Source organism: Sphaeramia orbicularis, chromosome 17 (assembly GCF_902148855.1).
Source record: "Sphaeramia orbicularis chromosome 17, fSphaOr1.1, whole genome shotgun sequence".
NCBI classification, from domain to species: domain Eukaryota; kingdom Metazoa; phylum Chordata; class Actinopteri; order Kurtiformes; family Apogonidae; genus Sphaeramia; species Sphaeramia orbicularis.
In genome coordinates, this window is record NC_043973.1 from 17,863,886 (window position 1) to 17,887,016 (window position 23,131).

General features: G+C 36.1%; 1 protein-coding gene across 1 annotated transcript in view; it reads left to right on the forward strand.

Moving 5' to 3' along the window:
* The first annotated feature begins 14,801 nt into the window (after positions 1 to 14,801).
* chd7 (chromodomain helicase DNA binding protein 7) overlaps positions 14,802 to 23,131 on the forward strand; it is a 71,819-nt gene continuing 63,489 nt past the window's right edge. Inside the window, 1 exon segment of the mRNA XM_030160250.1 lies at positions 14,802 to 15,102. The gene's annotated coding sequence lies outside the window, so the exon portion shown is untranslated.

Below are 23,131 nucleotides of genomic sequence, written 5' to 3' on the forward strand. Positions count from 1 at the left end.
ATATGTTATGCAGTGTTTGTAGTTTCCAAAATGGGAAGAAAGAACCAAATCTGCCCCAAATATCTGAATTTTAATGTATGTGTTTGGCCAAAATAAATCTTTATTTTCATTTTTTGCATGCAAACAAAGATACAAGAAAAAAGACTTTTGATAGATGCTATACCTATTACATCTCAGGTGTCAAACGTGCGGCCCGGGGGCCACATCCAGCCCACCAAAGGGTCTAATCTGGCCTGTGGGATGAATTTGTGAAATGCAAAAATTACACTGAAGATATTAACAATCAGTGGTGTCAAAATCATTTTAATTCAGGTTCCACATACAGACACATACAGTTCAATTAGATTTCAAGTGGGTCAGAACCAGTAAAATGTTATCATAATAATCTATAAATAATGACAACCCCAAATTTTCTTTTTGGTTTTTTGATGTTAAAAATTAAAATTACATGAAAATGTTTACATTACCAAACTATACTTTTACAAAAAATGTGAATAACCTGAACAAATATGAACAAATGGAAATGTCTTGAGAAAAGTAAATGCCATTTCACTAATATTCTGCCTGTTACTAAATATTTTGTGCGATTGTAATGCACATGTGTAAATGATAAACTGACAAAACGAGGCAGAATATTGTTAAAACTGCACTTGTTTTTCTTAAGACAATTCAAGTTGTTCATGTTATTCAGATTTTTAAGGAAACTTAGTAGATGTAAACCTGATCCTAATATAATTTTACTTTTTTCACTGTTATTATTTTACTGGTCTGGCCCACTTGAGATCAAATTGGGCTGAATGTGGCCCCTGAACTAAAATGAGTTTGACACCCCTGTCTTACATTCACTGAAGAAAAATATACCTTGAAATGGACAATCTGATAGAAAAATATGCATAAGAAAAAGCTGTCAGAGAGTGCATACTGTCCTGTAATTCAATTCAATGTCCTATCTCACAATGCTAGAAAAAGTGGGGGAAAATACAACATCTTTTATATGCATCTGCTCTTAAATTTAAAGGATTCGTCCATAGCTTCTTACCCGACCACCAAGTTTTTAGAAAATATGTGCAGCAGTTTTTGTGCATTTAAAGTAATCCACTTGTTTACGATGAAGCCATTTGTGTTAGTGGGGGATCAGAAACATTGCAGATAGGTATCAAATCAAAGGAAACGGCTGATGGGAGTGGTTTCTTCTAAGATGATAAGGCCTCTGTCCATAGCTCATGAGGCATCAGTGAATAGTTTGAAGGATATTAATCATATGTTATCACCTTCAGTCACCAGATCTGGGCCCATTAAACACCTATGGGAGGCTCTGGACTGATGCATGTGATAGTGTTCTCTCTTCATCACCAAAACACGAAATGAGGGAATATCTATTAGAATGGTGTTTCTTGCTGCAGTAGAGTTGGACTCAGTATCAAGCATTAAAGCTGATGTAACCCAAGACTATTTAGTGCTGATTTGTCTTTGCATTTGTTTCTTGTCTGTAGATTCATGTCGTTCTGAACTCAAACTTACTGATCAGAAGAAGATGCTTAACACATAAAGACCCAAACATCCATCAGTGACCCAAATCATGTACTAATATAAAATGTTTAATAAGTGTTGATCCATTAATCCTAATAATACATGTAAATAATTGGTGTAAAATGCAATTTGTCATCTTTCCATGGTCATCAGATTTGACCCATTTGGATGTTCAGAGGCTCTGTAGTGAACGTGGAAACACCGTCATCTTCTACAACATTGATTCACCAGTAAAACCCATGGAGTTTGGTTAATGACAGTGGATGGAAACACTTGTTTTATGTTCAGTTAATGATATATTTGCTGAGAATGTCACTTTTTCTTCAGTTTTCTCTGTTTCTTATATAATAACTCTCAACTTTAATCAGAGCTTTGACAAACATCTACATCACAGGTGTCAAATATGCGGCCCAGGGGCCAAAGGGTTCAATCCGGCCCCTAGGATGAATTTATGAAATGCAAAAATTACACTGAAGATATTAACAATCAAGGATGTTAAAATCATTTTAGGTCATTTCAGTCTAAAGTGGATCAGACCAGTAAAATACTATCATAATAACCTATGAATAATGAAAACTGTAAATTTGTCTCTTTGTTTTAGTGTAAAAAAAAGTAAAATGACACAAAAATGTTTACATTCATAGACTAGCCTTTTACAAAAAAATGTGAATATCTGAAATGTCTTAAGAGAAGTGTGTGGAATTTTAATAATATTCTCTCTGTTATTTATTGTTTTGTGTATTTGTAGATCCACTGTGATCTCTAAGTTGTGATTCACATGTATAAATGTTAAACTAAGACGTAATTTTGTTATCATTGCACTTATTTTACGAAAGAATTTTCGGGTTGTTCATATTTGTTCATGTTATGTTCAAATATGATTCGAAGATGTAAACATTTTCATTATGGAATTTACTCTTTTCACTAAAAAGTTCTTATCCTATTATTTATATTATTTTAATGGTCTGGCCCACTTTATATCATATTAGGCTGAATGTGGCCCCTGAACTACAATGAGTTTGACACCCCTGATCTTCATGATCAGTGAATTAAATCTAGGAAAATACGTGATTTTCATTGAAAAAATACAAAATACAGAGTATAATATTACAATAAATGGTGATAAATCACTTAAAAAAGGTGAAATCTAGAGAAAAATGTGTTTGGGAACTACCACAAAAGTACACTGTAAAAAAAATCCCATTGTTTTTACAGAAAAAAAACTGGCAGCTGTGGTTACCAGAACAACGCTGTAAAAAACACTTCAAACCGTAAGCATATTTACGGAGTAACACATAGATTTAACATTTTAAACATGTGAATTCAACATTGGATTTCAATGATATTTACATCTTTGAAATGTTGAATTTACTTTTTTATTACTTTTTTAGTTAAGTATGAGAATAGGCTGTTATTTCAACATTGTGGTCTTGCAATTTAAATGGCACCACATTGTTCTATTTTCTCAAAACAATAGAAATACATTATTTCTACATACAAATCTGGTTTTGTTCACATACTCTTCCTGTAAAAACTGCAGCTATATTTGATTTAATCGTTAACACAAAAATATTTTCAAATAAACAACTTTGCATTGTATTATCATTTACAGGTTTTTTATGTTGCAATTTTACAACTTTTTGGTGTTAGTTCTACGGTCATTTTTTACAGTGTAGCACTGGGTCTTTATGGGTTAAAGTGTCTGCAGATGTTGTCATGGGCTGTTCATCCAAACAGGTTTGGGTTTATTTGTCCAGACTTTCAAGTGTCTTCTTTCCACAACAAAGGTGAGTAGAATTTAGTGGTAAAGGAAGGAGACAATAACAACCCCATCTCTTTCCAGACCGATGCCTGTGATGGTCTGGGTAATCTAGAGCAATGATTAATGTGTGGTTCTGAATGAGGTCAAATTACAGCTTCAGATCCATGTTGAAACAAGTGTTCAGAGAACGCAAACCTCCGCCAAGCACCCCGAATGGTGTGCATGTGTGGATCGACTATTTCTTTTTAAATTAAACAATTTCAAGGTTGTTCCATACAGCAGAAAAAGTTGAAGCTTGGTACCAGTCATGTGTATGTCAAATTATATTAAATTCCAATCAGTATTTGTTGAGTTATATTGAAAAATGTGTGGTGAATGGGATTTTCAATGTTCAATTGAAATGTCCACAGAGTCCACATTCCACAGTGGATGTGGACAATTTTGTGCCAGATACAAGATAATGTTCTAAGCTACGGGTGGATCAAATTGGAGGCTAATCGGAGTTGTTTTGAATTTTTTATGAATTTTCGAAAATTGCTCAATGATGAGAGATAGGAAAATTGTAGATTTTGTGACCTTGCTGTGACCTTGAACTTTGGCCTACTTGGTCCAAAATGTAATGGGTTGGTCCCAGGGCCTAGGCCTATCTGTGGGTACAATTTGGTAAAGATGGTTGGAATAGTTTTCCCGTAAAGTTGCTAACAAACAAACAAACAAACAAACAAACACAAAGCATAGTGATCACAATAATGTGATTCGCCTGGCAGAGGTAAAAAGAACCGGGATTGATCACTCATTCTGAAGGACAAGTGAACAAGGATGATAATGCTGATTTTTATGCAAACTTCATGATATCAAGTCACACAAACAGCAGCGTAAGAATGTAAGAGCCCAGGCTGATTTTAAGAATGGATGTGGTGTGTTCAGTTCTATGCAATACCACAATTTCAGCTTCAGTAAAAGATGGCTGACCAGAGTTTCGAGTCGAGCATCTGAGCGTTACAATAACGTTGTCAGTGAGAAACCAAAAATGACCAGAGATGTCAAGTAACGGAGTACAAACACTTGGTTACCTTATTTAAGTAGAAATTTTGGTTATCTGTACTTTACTGGAGTAATTATTTTTCAGCTGACTTTTTACTTCTACTCCTCACATTTTAAAAATAGCCTTGTTACTCCTATTTCATTTGGGTTTGTTTTCATTTCGGCTTGTCATCGTTCCAATAAAAAAAAAAAAAAAAAAAAAAAAAAAATATATATATATATATATATATATATATATATATATATATATATATATATATATATATATATATATATATATCCAGGTAAATCGCACCATCCAGATAGAGTGAATTTGATTGTGGCTGGATGAGAAGTATAAATATATACCATTCCGACACCCTGTTGGTTTGTACGTGATCTATCACACCTGACTTTTTACGCCATTCCAATACTTATATTCAACTAGTCATCATATTTTCTGCTTCATGAAACACATGTTAATGGTCAGTAGTGCACATATATGGTTCTTTAATACATTTAGGATAGAAAAGAATAGAATAGATTTTATTTGCCATTTGCACAGATACATCACAGTACAGGTACATTGGAATTCTTGTTTGTTTCCCTGAGTCACGGAGTCCTAAAAAGACATGAACAAAAACAGAAAGAAAACATAAACACAGCTAAAACATATAAAAACAGTTATTGCAGACAGACACAAATACACACTTGTAAAATAGAGCACAGTATCAGAAAAAAATTAATAAATAAATAAAAGTACTAAGAGGTAAAACAAGTTATTGCGCATTTGATTAAAGTCCTGGGAGGTAGAACAGGTTATTGCACATTCAATTAAAAGCGCGGTATTAGTTAAGTTAAATGTCTGAAAGAGTGGGAGGGACGTGAGTGACTAGTGGCCTGGGGTGCATTTGCATTGTATTAAAATGCCTTCATTTCCAATGGGCTTATATGCAGCTGAAACAGGTAGACTAGTGCATCCCAAACATTTCAACATTAACATTTTAATATAACATTATAGTCATTATGACCTTTAGAAACATGTTTTTGGGGAGATGGGGTAGTGCACTATAGACCCCTGTGGCACCGCCTAAGCTTTTGTCCTGTTGGCATTTTTCCCCTTACATTTACTTTTATACTTTAAGTAGTTTTGAAACCAGTACTTTTACACTTTTACTTGAGTAAAAAGCTTGAGCTGAAACTTTAACTTCTGCAGAAATCTTTTTAAACCCTAATATTTATACTTCTACCTGGTTAATGAATGTGAACACTTTTGACACCTCTGCAAATGACAGAAGAAAAAAAAAATTTGCATGCCATTTTGTCCATTATGAGTGAATAAACTACTTTTGGCTTTTCATTTTACAAAAGATGTCTGGGAAACATAAGTCTTTAAAACTCTAATTTTCCAGAGAAGTGCACTAACATTGAACTGTCAAGGCCGACTCCATCTCTGTCCTCTGACACTCTGGTCTGTTTCTGTTTCTGGGTTTCATCAGAAGTCAGCGTCCTCCACTTTTGGATATTGCCTTCACATTGTTTCCTTCATCTGTGTTTTTTTCTTCTACTGCCTATCATGCCTCACAGAAAGGCTGATGATCTTCAGATGTACTTGTACCACATCAGGTGACACTTTTACTCAGTGGTCGACAAGCCTTCATCCGACCGAAAGACTTCTTTTTAACTTATTTACATTATATTGCAGGGCTCTCAAACTCATTTTCTTTCAGGGGCCACATTCAGCCCGATTTGATCTCCAGTGGGCCGGACCAGTGAAATAATAACACAATAACTGATAAATAATGACAACTCCAAATTTTTGTCTTTATTTCAGGGTAAAGAAAAAAAAACATTAAATTATGAAAATACTTACTTTTATAAACTATCCAAACAAAAAAGATGTGAATAACCTGAAAAAAAAAGAAATTTCTTAAGAAAAATAAATGCACATTTAACAATATTCTGCCTCAACTTATCATTTCTACATGTGCATTATGGATCGGATCTACAAAGACACTAAACACTGAGGAACAGGCAGAAAATAATTCAAACTGTGCCTAATTTTCTTTACACATTTCAGGTTGTTCATATTTGTTCAGGTTATTCACATTTCATTGTTACAGGATAGTTTGTAAATGTAAATATTTTCATAATTTAATGTTATTTTTTGCACTAAAACAAGAAAAAAAATTGAAGTTGTTAGCTCAAGATTTTTTGCTTAATTCAAGATTTTTTGCTAAATTTAAGATTTTTTTTGGCTTGATTCAAGATTTTTTTTTTACTTAATTGAAAACTTTTTTTTTTCCTTAATTCAAGCTGATTTTTTTTTTTTTTTTTTTTTTTTGGCTTAATTCAATTCAAGACTGTGGAATTTTTGACTTTGCAAATTCATCCCACGGGCCAGATTGGAACCTTTGGCAGGCTGCATTTGGCCCCCAGGCCTCATGTTTGAGACCCCTGTTATATGGTATCTTAAGTGTAAATTTCAGCCCAAAATGTTTCACAGAGCAAGATAAACAGCACATTTTTACATACTTAAAACTCATACAAATATATAAAAGGATGCAACAATGGAATAAAAAGACAAAACACATACATGAGAAGTAATAAAACCAGTACATCAAATGTAAAAATGAGCAAAGTGAGACAATAAATAAAAGGTTTGATCAATTAAAAGTCAAACTACAAAGAAATGTCTTGAAGTTTCTCATAAAAATCTCCACTGAGTTGGTTTGGTTCATACAATTACATATTTCTTCTTTGTTTTCATGGTTTTTGTTTGAAATATGGTGTTTTTTTCTGAACCATCTCATCTCTGTAGCTTGAATTCTTTTGTAAATCATCTACACTATAAAAAAAATCTGTAATTTAACAGAATTTTCACTGCTTATTTTACAGATTTTTCCTTTATTTTTAAGATACAGGAAAATATCAATGAAATTGCAAAAATAGACTGTGATTTTACATGTCAAGTGTAAAGTAACATGAAAAAACTGTGAATAACCATAAAATTTCCATTTTTAAAAGAACTTTTTTTCTTTTTTCACAGAAAAATACAGTTAAAATGCATTTGTAAATGTATCGTAGTTTCACAAATATTTATTTTCTATTTATGAGATTAAACTGTTGATTTAAAGTTTAATACTGTAAAAAAATATATATATATATTAAAACCAGATAAAATTGCTGACAATTAACCATAAAAGAAGTATTTGTTCTGTAAGTTTAACAAGACTTGTTTGTTAATTGACAAATATCTTATGTAATTACGGGAGGTTTCACAACAAAAATGTTGAAATAATGTATTTTTGTGAATGTATAACATGTATAAGTACTGACAAACTGTCAAAAATATAGTTTTTACCACTGGATTGTACAATTTAGTCTCTTTGAAAATTATTTATATATATATATATATATATATATATATATATATATATATATATATATATATATATATATATATATATATATATATATATATATATATAGGTAATTTGATCGTTTTAATATGTGAAAATATTCTTTATTAAACATTAAAAAGTAAAAAAAAAAAGTAAAATCTCATGTAAAGTTAGGGCAAAAAACTGTATTTTAGTTATGGAAAATTACCGTATTTTTATGAGATGGTTATTTTCCATTATTTAACAGTATTTTTTTGGCACCCCTGCTGCCGGAATAATACCGTTTTTTTACGATTTTTTTTTTTTTTTTTTTACAGTGTATCAGGGTCAATGTATCACACTAACGTACCTCTATTTTTCTTATGTATTTGGATTTTTCCCACATCTCACAGGTATTGTTACTCCTCTGTGTTTCTCTTACAGCTTGAGTAACTGCAGATTAAAATTTCACATCCTGTTCGTATCCAGTGAACTCCACAAATCTCCAAATGTTTGTAGAAAAACTGAATTGTATGAACTGAATATCCCATGATGGGTTGAGAAAATTCTCCTCCTTAAGATAAATCAAGTACTTTGAAACCCTTATGCATTGTCACAAAGCTGAAAACAGGTGTGAGTAATATTTCTGCAACTGCTAGATTAAGATCCTACTCTGAGAATCTTTTAATATTGGAAGATACTTTGCCAAAGTTACAGTTTGGTGACTTTATAGTTTGTCAATATACAGAAAATCTCTGCACTTCTTCAGCCTCTAACACTTGAAATGTTGCTGAACATCACGATTGAGATTAATGACAAGTATGTATAGGCTGTATTTTCAACATGTACTGGCAATGGATAATCAAGCATCTGAATGTATGGTGTCATATTTAATTTCTACCAGGCCGGAGGTGAAATGTGACCCATTTGTTAGTTTTATGTTTGAAGGTGTACAAGCAGCTCAGCTTTGCAGCGACTGAAGTGAGTTAAGGCCTGTTTCATCTGTCTTCCAACACCGCTTCAGATCTCAACAGCCTGCTGGAACATGGCAGCGTTCCCACAGCCCACATCGGAATCAATACTTGCAAAGTTTCCTCACATAAACAAAGAAATCTTACTATTATGTTGTTAAAACTGAAATGGAAAGAGTGATACATGTGTAATTGAGTCAGCTTTGCAGATGTTTGGCGTTCCTGGGTGTGTCATCATGCCATTTTTCATTAAATAAACGAATAAAAACCTTATTTATGAGATCAAAAATCAAGCAAAAAATGTTCCACAGGTAATTAAAAATTGACAACGTGATACATACTGTGGATGCATCCCAAACATCCCAAAGCGACACATTCGGAAACAAAAACAGATGGTGGTAAAAAGGTGCAAAGTGAGAAAAAATGTAAAAACAACAGATGCGTGAGCATGACTTTTGATCTCATTATGAGGTTTTACAACATAAATAATTACTACTGTCATGGTGCTTTAAGTCTTCATTATACAACACACATAAGACAAATCATGTTTTAATTGCAAAATTTGAATTTTAATTGCAGAGCTGGAACACACAGGATCAGAATCCGTCCTAACGGTCAAGATGCTCTTTCCACTCTTTTTTTTTAATCAAGTTTTTTTTCATTATTTTTCATCTTAAGTTATTAGTTTCAACTTGCATTTGGAATTTTTTTTCACCATGATATCAGAGTGGGAAAAATAATATGCACTGTTAAAAAACTAGCTTTTTTTGCTCATTCTCCCCTTTTTAAAAGACTCTGATGTTTATGATAAAAGACAATTTCAGTCTGTTGTGAATACTGCCTTTATTTGACCCCATTACCCTATACCTTAAACTACCAAACTGCAAAAACAGTAAAAAAAAAAAAAATTGGCATTTTATGGGCGTAATCCAGTGTTAAGAGACCTTTTGTTCCCTCCTTTACATGTTTTTCATGCACATGCTAATGCTCATCCCTGCTTCATGCTGATTTTCATGCTGATTTTCAGTCATCTGTATCAACTACTCAGATTTTCATTTTGAGCGACTGGTTTGCTCTCCACAGGTGGTGGAAAAAAGAAACATGAATGTGGTCAACAATGGCTAAATGTTTTATTGTATGATGGGTAGTGACATGGAATCATTATCAGCTCATTCACTCAGTGTGTGATTCTCAGAAAAACCCTTCTCAGAAAACTTTTTGCAATATTTTTTTTCATACATGCAGATAAATAGGAGGCAGAATTTAGATGTGAATAGGGGTAGATACTGGATATTTGTCCAAATGTGGCCAAGTCTGATCATCTATTACACATACCAAGTACCAAAAAAGAATACAATTAGTTTCACCCAAGAAAACTAAACACCCTACAGTTTTGTCTTGAAAATGTGAAAAGGGTAAATATCTGAATGTAATACTTAACATGAATAAAATTCTTCATATAATGCGTTTTCAGCTTCAAAGTCACGTTACAAGAACATCAGTCTGAGCAGAATAAAAGCAGGCACAGAGTTCTGTTATTATAGATTATATCTGTTCAAGAAAGTTTCAAGTTCCTGCATGTTCATTTTCAAAACCTACTAAAATGAGACGAAACCAGGGGCTGTCTGAAGGTGGGAAAGTGTGTTTACATGTCTAAGAATCTGTAGTTTGCACAAAATGTTATGTATACACATTTTAGTAAAAGGCTATAACTTGTAGAAACACAGTCTTTAATGAATGTGCAGAGACACAACAATGTGACAAGAGGAGGATGGTATAGATGACTTTCCTGTAAGTTTATTATGTCAAGAACGTATGCTAATATGTGTTGTGTTTATAAAAGTATATTTAATGCTAGTAGGATGTGAATGTCCATTTTCTGAAGGAGGGAGTCAAGAGAGGAGATGGGGATTGTGTTTGTCTTTAAAGGCCTCTCTCCTCAGGGCCAGATTGTTATCATAAGCAAATTAGCGGTCGTGTCAGGGACATCTGCATTACTGCCGTTCTTCATATTCCAGCAAAAAGCATCTTTTCATCCTGTAAATAAGCAGTGGATTCAAACAGGAAAGTACCACTGAAATCCTCTGTGCTTCAATACAAGCACTTATTTTAAAACCATCTGTTTTTATGGTGCAATTTTAATCTAATTTAGTCTGCAGATTTGTCTTGTAATTACGATAAATCCATGCTTTTGATACCTCAAATCTTCCTGTAGTTTAATTGCGGAATAGATGTCATTGAATATATTTGGTCAATACATAATACATTAAAAATTTTAAAATTCCAGATAAATGAACTGATAAAATACAGGAAGGACAGACTTGTTTAATCCAATGACCACAAACAAGGATTTTCTCTCCATGAACTTCGCTTTCTTATGTTTCTTCAACATATATTTGATGTGATTTACAAGCCACATTTTATATCATTTAGACCACAGGTGTCAAACATGCGGCCTGGGGGCCAAATCTGGCCCGCCAAAGGTTCCATTCCGGCCCACGGGACGAAAGTGCAAAAAATTAACCTGAATAGTCCAGGTTGTCCATATCATTTCGGTTCAGGTTCCACATACAGACCAATGTGATCTCAAGTAAAATAACAACACAAAAACCCATAAATAATGACAACTACAAATTTTCTTTGTGAAAAATTACGTGGAAAAAATTTAAGTGAAAAAAATAAGATTACACTGTGAAAATATTTACATTTATAAAACTGTTTTTTCACAATAAAATGCAAATAAATACATAAATAAAAACAAAGATGAACAACCCGAAATGTGCAATTTTAACAATATTCTGCCTGTTACTAAATGTTTTGTGCATTTATGGATCTACTGTGATCTGTAGTTGTGTTAATAATAAGAGATGTAATATTGTAGAAATTGTTCAAATTTTAGTTCCAAAATCCAAAATTTTTAACTATTCTGCCTGTTACCAAACATTTATGTAACATTGTGTGTAATGTACATGTATAAATAATAAGTCGAGGCATAATACTGTTAAAACTGCACTAATTTTTCAGATGAAATTTCTGTCTTCAGGTTATTCACGTCTTTTTTGTAAAATGTAATTATTTTCATAATTTAACTGGGGGTTTTTTGTACTAGAACAAAAAAAAAAACAACAACTTTGATCTGTCATTATTTATAAGTTATTAAGTTTTACTGGTCTTTTACTTTTTTACTTTTACTTTTACTGGTCTGGCCCGCTTGAGATCAAATTTGGCTAAATATGGCCCCGGAACCAAAATGAGTTTGACACCCCTGATTTAGACAGTGCTCTTGTCTGCTTTAACTGCACATAAATATTAAAATAAAAACATTTATCAGCTCACTCTGTCACTATCACTTGTTAGATCTGTAACCCTGGAGCAAAAAGACTATCTATCTATCTATCTATCTATCTATCTATCTATCTATCTATCTATCTATCTATCTATCTATCTATCTATCTATCTATCTATCTATCTATCTGATACTGCACACTTTGTAGATACTTGTACTCTAATTAACTGCTGCTACTCTGTTACATTTTTGAGTCAGTCAATACTTTTTACTTGCGATACACAGATATATTAGCCTTAATGGTGACTCTTCACTAATGGCTGCTGTTGTATTAAAGGTTGTAATTTGTAAAGTTTTGTTTTAATGATGAAGATTTCCTTGTTTCCTTAGCACAGAAGGAAAAGTAAATAGCAACAATATAAACAAACAATATCAATGTCAGTCACATATCAGGCTAGAATTTTACAATGCCTAGCCACTTTTTACCCTTATTATAAGAAATTTAAGTTACTTTACAGGTTCATTTTTAAATAAGACAGAAGCTATAACCACTAGAAGCACTCGGAGAGCGCAGACCTCCGCCAAGGCTGATCAGTGGCCCCCCCCCGTGGGCCCCCCCACCCCCCAATCACCACCAAAATTTAATCATTTCTTCCTTATCCCATTTCCAACAAACCCTGAAAATTTCATCAAATCTGTCCGTAACTTTTTGAGTTATGTTGCACACTCACGGACAGACAAACAAACAAACAAACAAACAAACAAACAAACAAACAAACAAACCCTGGCAAAAACATAACCTCCTTGGCGGAGGTAATTAAAGATGAATGAGTTTATGATATTACGATTCAGTTCTATATATTATTCTGACATAGGACAGTCTGCAGTTTTACTTTGGATACTTTCAATTCTGATGCTAATAACAATGTACTTTTACTCAAGAAATTAAATACAGGACTTTGGGTGTACTTTTAAAATGCAGTACTGCTACTTATGCTCAAGTAAGGTAGTGTTGAATGATAAAATGTGAATGATGTCAGTTTATACTCTGTCATGATCCTTTTCGTCAAAGACAATTGGATTTTATAGTTACATTTGTTTGGGTTTATGGATGATTTAGTTTACATTGTCAAATAAAACAGAAAATGTTTCAGTGTTTTGATACTACTGGTTGACAAGAGAATACTTCCAGTAAAAGTAGTGAAACTAATAAATAAAAGTGAAAAGTGGTTGTTGGCTATAATTTTTAAGTTACAGTAAAGGATCAAAATGTGAAATTCTAAGAGTTCATAAGAGAGTGGATATTATGTTTGTCCCTGAGCTACCAGTTCTACTTCAAAACATCTGCACTTTAAAATATATCACATTTTCAGATTCTTGATAGTGTTAGATTTATACATCTATTATAAACATGTACATAAACCTGCAGCATGCATATGTGTAATAACACTTTATCACCTACCTAGAAAACCAACCAGTACTTTTGTCATTTGCTTTCCAGTTCATCTTATAGAAGTACATAAGATTTAACACATTTTACATATACACTGGTGCCCAAAGTGGAATAATTTAACATTCTTCTTTTTATTCCTATTTATACACATTAGTATCACCTTTGACCAGGTGCATTGATTACATACTGAGTTCCAGTTACACTTTATCTGTTAAAAATGAATCACGTCAGTCATTTCATGAGGAGAGGTAAAAAATATTTCATTCAATCTTTATGGACAACAGTGTAATTTCCAAAAAAGTGTGGACAGGTTTATTTGACTTAATACTCCTCCTGCATGTTTTGCCTAGTATTCAATCATTTTAATTGCATTCAATGTCCAACCTGTAGACATTTTGTTATAATGAAAAAAGTTTAAAATGGCAAATAATCATTCCGGCTTCTTCTGCAGCTTTCACTCAAGAATAAAGAGCAGCCTTTACCCCTTTGAGACCTAGGAGTATCTCTGTGGCAACTTCCAAATGCATATTTCACCTATATTTAATATTTCCAAAGGGATTTATCCCCATTTATTATAATATCGTCCTCTGTATTTTGCATTTTCTGTGTAAAGCAGGTGTTTTCCTATATTTATTTTGCTGTCCATGTAGACATTCATAAAATCTTAATACATTCAGAGGTTATTGTATCAAAACAGAGAAAACTGAAGAAAATTGACTTTTTCAGAAAAATACATAGGTTTTATTGATGAATGATGACAATGTTTTCACATTCACTATGGAGCCTCTGAATGTCCAAAGAGACATGTCTGATGCCACTGAAAAGCCGAGAAACTGCGTTTTGCATGAATTATTTCAATGCATTGACAAGATTAATGATTAAAACTTATTTAACATTTTAGATCAATAGGTGTTTTTGATTAGTCAGCTGGTTAATAAAGGGTTACACTGGAAAAAATAATGATTATATTTATCATAATAATCAGAGCTATTGAGTAATATGAAATGTTTTATCATTTATGGCCTTAAGTGAAATATCTCACATCTTCCTGCACTGCTGAGCAACATTAATATTTAGACATGTTAAAAATCCATCTTACACAGCAAAAAGAAAAAGGAAAACATGGTTAGACCTATATGAATCTGCTGTGCTTCCACGCACATAGCCTAGCTGGTATCTGCCCTGTTAATTATTCCACCTTATTACGATTATTTTTTACGAAGATTAGTCAACATTTAGCCCAAATGACGCCCATTTATTTTCCCCCATCCCTGGATGAAAACTCAGAGAGCGTCACACGGGCACGGCGGGGTCAGTGACCGCGCACGCCGCCTGTTTATGTGTATGAGAGGTCCTCGGGAGCGCGCCCCCCCTGGCCGAGGAAGGTGAGCGAGTGTCTGGAGGGGAGGACTCGGGAGCGCGACCAGCCGAGGGATCGATCGGATTAAACTCGATTTGAGTGAAATTAACACAAAGGAGAGAAGAGCAACGCACACTAGTCGGCGAGGTCGCAGTTGCGAGGCACGCCGGAGAAACATTTCATGTAAAATATAAAACTTGAACTTTTTTTCCTCTGTTTATTTATATTTCAAACGAAAAGGACCACGGTGGATTTTTTTTTCAAGCAAGCGGAGATACTAACCCTACTAACGAGGAGTTGATTTGATAAAAGCCCGAAGTGACCGAGCTTGTGGGTAAGCTAACAAATGCCTCTTTTTGAATGGGTGCTTTTATATTTTATCGAGCAGAATTTAGTCCAAATGGGATGTACTCATTTAAATTACTGAGTCTGGTCCAAATCTATTTATATTCTTTCTGAATAGCAAGTTTTCCATACTTTTTTCACCCCAATCGGACTCCTTAATCCGCCGTGCGAGTTGGGTTCTCAGGTAGATACGCACCACATTCAGAGCAAACTCACTAGAAATGTTTTGTAGCCCGTCGCACTGTTCGTTTATGAAGCTTCTGTTTTATTTTCTCATTTCATCAGAAAGTCATTGGAAGGTTCATGTAGCTGCCATGCCGACATGCTAACAATAGCAAGTTTAGCTTTGCCACCCGCTGCATCGCTCACACACACACACACACACACACACACACGCACAACAGTCCCATTACTTAGTTGAAAAGTGGAAAGAAAATTTCCCAGCACAAGCCGGAGAGTCTCTGTGTTTTCGAGCCAATTTCTCGGACAACTTGTTGAAGTGTGTAAAATGAGATTTTCACTTTATTTAATTTAAAAGTGTGAGTGTTAGCCCTGTTAGCTAATTGTGTTGAAGCTTCTAGGAGACACGAGGTGGCTCGAGCGTAGAGGTGAGTCACTGGCCGACTGAATGAACGGAGCTCTCACAGGGAGATTCCCAACGGACAATACTTGGCAGTTATTCCCCAAAACACTTACTTTAGGGCGAAATAAGCTTTTCTGTGTGAATTTAAAAACACCAATTGTATTTTCTCGGTGTAATTGCGCTTTATTGAAGGGGACGAGTGTAAAGTGTTCGTAGTAGTCGCTAGTTTTATTGGACGGAAGGGACAGAGCAGTGCAGGAGAGGAGGGGGAGCTGTGAGGCCAGGCGGTCATTCCATACAACCGTGTTTTTTTAGGTTGTTTCACTACGCTTTACTTTATCAAACCTGAGTTAAAATGTCTAAAACACACTCATTTCCTCGTGTGCACCTCTGAAGTGGCGAAAAACTGATTCGCTCCAATATTACTCGAGATGAGAGAGTCGCTCCCCGGTCCGGAACGACGTGCGAAATACCGCTGATAGGCTAATTAGCCGCGCTAGCCGCTGGAGGTTAGCCCAGCGCGAGGACACAGAAGTTCAGCTAGCCTGTTAGCCAACTATTCTCATTGTGTATGGACGAAGACCACTTATTAGCCCCCCCCGAGCTAGCTTCTAACCTGCTCCGGGCGGTTATCAGTCTGTTCATCGCTCATAGGCAGGGAAAATAACTTCTGTCGCTTTACTTTTTTAGTTGATGTGGAAAACACTCCGATTTCCCTTCTCTTCATATGTTTTTCGGCGTTTTGGCTTTTGTTTTGGGAGCTTTTGTTTGGTGTCACATTGTATCCGCGGAGCGAAGTTTAGGAACCAGTACAACTACACTTGTTACTCGGTTTGGACCGGGGAAATGCAGCCCAAAACACCTGCCTGTGAGCCCTTGTATCGCTCCCTGGTTCCGGCAATACACCAATACAGATCTCAGGCGTTTGTGTTGTGTTTTGTATCCTGATAGTTTAACTTTACTGTGCGTGTCTGTTGTGCGATCCTGCCCTCTTTCTCCATTATGTGTTCTGTAATCGGTCAACTTGCATAATGGTTACCCTGCCGCTCTCACGCAACTTTGGCAGCTTTAAAAGCCCCGAAGAGAAAATACGGGTTGTTTCTCCCGGGGAAAACACTCTCATTTAGTCGCTTTTCGTTATCAGAGAGTGGTTTTATCCACCGCGCAAGAGGCAATGCAATGAAAATGTGCTGTTTTCGTTTTTCCTCCTGATTGCCATAGAGCCAGGAGCTGCTACCCCCACCACCTTGTGTCTGTGAGCCAAGATGGCAGCTAGTCATGTTTAGCGGGCCACAGAGGGAGAGATAAGAGGCCCCGACCACACACACATGCAGACACACACTCACACAGCACACAACAGATGTTCAGCACTATTTGGTCCCTCTCCCGTTTGTCTTTCTCTGTCTTTTCTTGTGGTTTAAGTTGAAGCATTCTTCCCCCTACAGCCACAAAGCTGCCGTGGTTTGAGGCAGCTCCTCTCCACTCTGATTAAAACTGGTAATCCAAATTGATCCTCCCTCATCTCTTTAATTAACACCTAATTTTTTTGTTTTACGCAGCTACACTCATGGCTGTTGTGTTTTCTGAGCAGGGCTGTTTTTTCCCCTTACTTTACATTCTAGTTTTTCCTGAAGTTTCAAGTTGTGGTGACCTTGAAGTTGCTTGCCTTAAGTCTGGCTGGCAGGCATGGAGGTAAAAAAAAAAAAAAAAAAAAAAAAACAACCCTGAAAACTCTTGACTTTCACGAGAGGGGAGGAGAATATCCACTGTCATAACCAATAGAGAGCCCTAAAATTTAACAGTCTTCATGTTTCAGTCAGTAATACAATAATTATTTCAACGGAATGACCTAAAATTTATCATCCAAATTGACTGGCTATTGATAAGACTACACCATTTACGCAACATTCGAGTGAATTTGCCGTTTGTAAAGCTATCACTTAACTGCTTTGGGTTAACTGGGGCCACAAAGTGACACACTGCACGAAAAGCTTAAGCACAAGAATAAGATGTGCCAGTTAATTAGGATTTCACACAATGATGCAATTACATTTGTAGTGTAACATCCATTCATTTATGGTTGTTCTGTAAATGTATGCCTATATAATCTCAGCACATTCACATTATTACTTCTAATGACACAACACAAGGGCAACAGACTCAAACCGTATCTCATGGTTTGAGTAAGCTGTGTCTTATTTTCACTCATGAATCATTACTGTGATCAACTGAATATTTTGCTGATGTTGTGCCATGTTCTACTGAACTTTTCAGTCAACTCCTGGTAATTTCACATTGGTTAGCAGAGCTCACAGTAGAAACTGTAAAAATCGGCTAGGTGAAGATGGGAGAAATACAAATTACATTGTGCAAAATGGACTGAGAAAATCAGTAGTGGTCACTGTTGGAATTCAGGTGTTATATGCCCAAACAACATTTTGCCAGTGGTTTTCTGTCATTTAACTCTCCCTTCTCTACCCCTTTCTGGTTAATTTTTTTTATACATGTAATTTTTTTCCATTATGTCAGAAGAAGATCTTTTAATCTGTTGTTTGGTATCTAAACATTAACCAAAATTCCCATCAGCTCCTTAGTGCACAGTGTATTTCAAATCTATAGGAGCAACGTGTAACTTGTTGGCATGTATGTATCCTTTTGAAGAGTTATATTTCTCATACCTTGTAGATTAGATGTTGCCTTTTCCCAGAGGCTGAGAAGACGTTTGTATGAAAGCATGTTTTCCCCTTGCTTTACTCAAACACGAAACATTTAGTACACCCCTACAAACCCACATTAATTTTCACCATTAAGGTCACATATAGCAGTTTCTCAGTTGTTCTTTTTTAATGTGCTTTTACACCCAGCATGGATTTAAGTTACTTGACTAGATGTATTAAACCTGTTGCCTGTTCTAGTTCAGTCTTTATTCTTAAATTTAATTATGTAAGATATGATGATGAGTTGTGTTATTAGTGCATTATTGGCGGCCGTGTTTTGTTTATCTAATGCCTGTTTGGAGATGTCTCAGTTATGGCTTTTGATATTGATAATAGAACTTTTTGATTTATATACTGTGCACTGTGGTTACTGTAGGTGATCCTGAACCACCATCTGGTCATTTTTCAGGTCAGAAATGTGATTTTCAAGTAAAGAATTTTCTTTAGGTAGGAAGTTGTATTTTGGTGGATGAGACTGACTGACCAGACTCTGCTGCTTCTCTTTCTGGATGATAGGTCCCACCAGGTGCTGCAGCTATACTGTTGGACAGTTGAGTGTTAAAAGCTGGGTGTTGGGTATCTGACACAGAGTACTGGTGTTTATTAGGGTGGCCATTTTGTCTCCTATCATCATGTGTCGTGGATAGCAGCCCTGTTAGCTGAGATGAGAAGTGGTGCTGTTGTTTGTCTCCCATCTCTTTCATCTTGCCACCCATCGCTCCACCTCCACCCCCTCACCCACCCACTCATCAACTCCCTCCTCTGCCCATGTTTGAGCTCCCTCCTCTTCATTCTCACCCTTTCCATCTCTCTGTGTGTCTCTCCATCTTTGCCTGCCTGTCTGTTCCCTCCCCTCCTCCTCCCTCCAGTCCTCTCATTTCCAGCCAAAAGGTTAGCGGGGGTCTTTAGCACCGTGGTGACATTCAAAACTGAGTGTCATCACTGTCTCTCTCTCTCTCTCCTTCTCTCTCTTTCTCTCTCTGTCTCTCTCGCTTTCTCTCTCACCTGGCGCTCCCTCCTCCACCCTCCTTCTCCTCCACACTTGCCTACCCCATCCCCCCATCCTCCTCCTGCAGTGACGGCCTTCTGGACCCAGAGCTGTGCCTAGAAGAGAAGCTGGCGATAATGCAGCTCTCAAGTGTTTGTGTGTGGGCTGTATGTGTTTTCAGCATGCGCAAGGAGACGGCCTGTCAAGTACATCTCTGACCCATATGTGTGTGCGCCTTTTAATCTATTCTTGACCTCTCCCAGTGTTGATGTGTGTCACATCCTGTTTTTCCTCTTCATCCTTCAGCTCATAGCCTTAACCATAATGCTGGGAAGCCAATAAGAAATAAGCAAAGACAACAAACGCAGGAGTCTCCACTGAAAATATGTCATAGTTTGTGTCTTCAGCTGCTGATGACTTCCAGCGTTGAAAAGTGGCGCCAGTGCTGGAAGATCTCATCAGTTTTATAGTGCACACTGTGGTTTAATGGCACTGTTGTGGCATTCATGCATCCTTCCACTTCTCCTCCTCTTTTCAACCACCATTTCTCTCCTCGAGTGAATCAGATGGCTGATGAAAGGTTAAGTGCTGCTTGCTCATGGCGTCAACATGCAGTTGGGAAGATGCAGATGGATGCAAGGTCAGAGAGGGGAGCGGGGTAAAATGGAATAATGTTAACCACATGCAAGGGAAGAGTGGATGAGTAGTCATAGTTAAGCAACATAGTACTGTGATTTTAGTTGTATGAATCAGTTGCACCTCCTCCAACAGTACCGTCATTCTCTGTTGTCTTAAGATAACAGTGGTAATTTTTTCATAATACTCATATTCTGAAAATAATAATCAGATAAAAAATGTTATTGATCATCAGCTGCGTTTAAACCCACAACAGAGCCACTTCAGATCCTCCAGTGTAAATGGAGTCTAGAGAAAGGGGTCTTGCATGTGTGCATCCATAGGAGAAGTTACCCCACAGCTTTATGGGAAGAACTCTGGAAGTTAATTGGTGGTTAGCAGGCAGGCAGGCGGGGCAGGGAGGGGGAACCAACCAATCTCTGGGGACAAGGTCCAGACCTGCCTGTCCCATTGGTCTAAAAGGGCATGTCAATAGCAGTGATTGATTATGGAGGTGTGGGGGTGGTACATTGGAGAGCCTGGTCTCTACTGCCTGAGCACTTCACTGTTTAAAAAGAGCATTCTGTCTGTTCAGTATTATGGGAAATTTATTATGAAAGCTGTTCTTTGGAAACCTATATTTTAATCATTTTTTGGTAAATATGAAAGTCTGGAGAGAATCAGGAAAGTACAGCATGAGATGTTTCCAAAACCTCATCTGTTTTCCCTGTCGGGGCTGACAAATCACTCACAAGCAAAAACCACTGGTGGTTTTTATGAACATGCTGAAGTGTCTCCCAGTTAGTGACAAATCCTGTCATTTTTTTGAAAAGCCTACCCCTTTGAAAGTTTGACAAGAATTGCAGGGTTTTCCCCAATGTCTGTAGCGGTGGCAGTGTGCCTCTCTGATACCTCATTTGCATCACTGAGCAACAATTTCCCCCTCACCTGCAACTGTTTGATTTCTGATTTTCATTTTTGTTTAGAACCCCATCCATAATGCGCACTGAGTTTCAGGGTGTCACTCTGTGAACCAATTTGGAGAATTGATGTTGGAGGATAGAAATGAATTAAAACTCCAGAGGGACACAATCGTTTACGTATAGCCTAGTTCACATAGCTCTTACATGGCCTCTTGTTGGCAAACTGTGTAGTTGTGGGGTGACAAGAGTTTTAAGATAAGTTTTGAATAGAAGTTAAGTTTTGAATAGAAGTTGTCACTGTTTGGTAATAATACTCAAGTCAGTTCTAAAGAGTCGTGGACAAGGGTTAAACTTCATGGGTTGTAGAGCCGCAACTAATGAATCTTTTCATCACCTATTAATTTTCAGATTTATTTATTTTTTCTATTAAGTGATTAGTTGTTTGGTCTTCAAGGTTGTGAAAATATTGGTCAGGGTTTTCCCACAGCCTAAGATGGCATCTGCAAATGTTATATTTGATTTGTATGTCCATCAAGTTTTAGAGGCTGAGAATTTTGCCTTTTTTCCCCCTTAAAATGTTACTCAGACCTATTGTCATGAGAATATTAATGGAGTTATTGTTGCAGCTCTCATTGGCTGTCATCCTGAAGGGGTCACTACACATCATCAGACCAAGCCTCATGACCTCCCCTTAGCGTGAGTGGAGTGTGAGTTGTCCACTACAGCAGCAAGTGTATATTCAGCATAGTCACACTGTACTTGACCTCCTGTTTGAGAGAAGATGGAGTACACATTAAGATTCAGTATACAGAAGGTGAATCAGTTTTCAGACCACAGCCAAAATGTTAAGTAATCATGACAAGAGTAGAAAATGTAAGCAGATTTTTTAAGATATAATTTTGAAAGAATTAAATTGTCAAGTTACGGCAAACAAACTGATGATACTGGAACTAATCTAAACTGTAGCCCTGCACAGAGCTGGAGATGTCCTTCTGGCTCATGCTGTAAATTTAAGAAATACTTTACAGGATTAAAATCATTCCTTTAATTCTTTTGCCTATTAACGAAATATGAGCAGTATGCTTCGCATATTTTTGATCATTAGCATCAACTCATTATATTAAACTGTATCTGCATTGTGGGGACATATATGCAGTTGATTTGGAATACACTGTGCACTATCTTATGTAGATAAATGAGCAGACCAGTCAGCTTATTGCAACACATAAGAAGCATTTCACAGCAATGCAGTCACATGTACCCCTGTAATGCAGTTGTTGGGAGAAACATCCACTTCTTAAGTAGTATGTGATGATTGGATAGTTGCATTTCAGATCTCATGGGTCAGTTTGTTTAAAGCTTACCTGCAATTTAGAGTTTATAAATGTGTAGGGGCGGTTGTTCATGAAGTGTGCAACATCAATAGCAATATATACAACTTAATGCAAACAGTTTGAGCCTTGTGTCCCATTATTCTCCTTAAAACAGGCAGTTTATCTCTTCATCAAAGTGTCATAACTGATTTGACACTCCATTTTACTTTTAAAACCAAATATTGTTGACACAAATTTCCATTTAGCCTTTGCTTTAAGACTTTAGTTCTGGTGTGCCAAAATAGAAACTTGCATAGTGTTTGTTTTGATGTTAAATCAAGCTAGTGAAGACTTGAATGGGCAACATTTAACATGCACATTACAGATCAATTCATACCAATGTAGCATTTTACAAATCATTGGTGTTGAGAAAAGCAGATACCAATAGTGACCGACAACTTATATTTGGGTTCAAAACTGGAAAATGTCGCTCAAAAGATAAGTCACTCCTACTTGGTCATGCTTTTGAAGTTCCACATTTATTGATCAATTACTCTGTTTAATGTTCAGTGATCCAGATTTAGTAATTTCTTTGACTTGGATGTTCAGTTGTGAAAGGCAGTTGATGCATGTTGTCATTTCATTGTCAAAATCTTTGAAGGGCAGAAGATCATAGTGGCTGATGAATAGGTTGTTGGCTTTTCCCTGCTCCAAACTATACTCATTATATTTGCCTTTATAAATCATCAGTTAGTTTCTATTTTACAAGACAATGGTGCACATTGGAAAAAGGATGGTCATCAGTTGAGGAGACTTCATTTACAAATACACATCATCACAGAAATGTCAGGCAATAATTATTACTGTGAACATACTGTT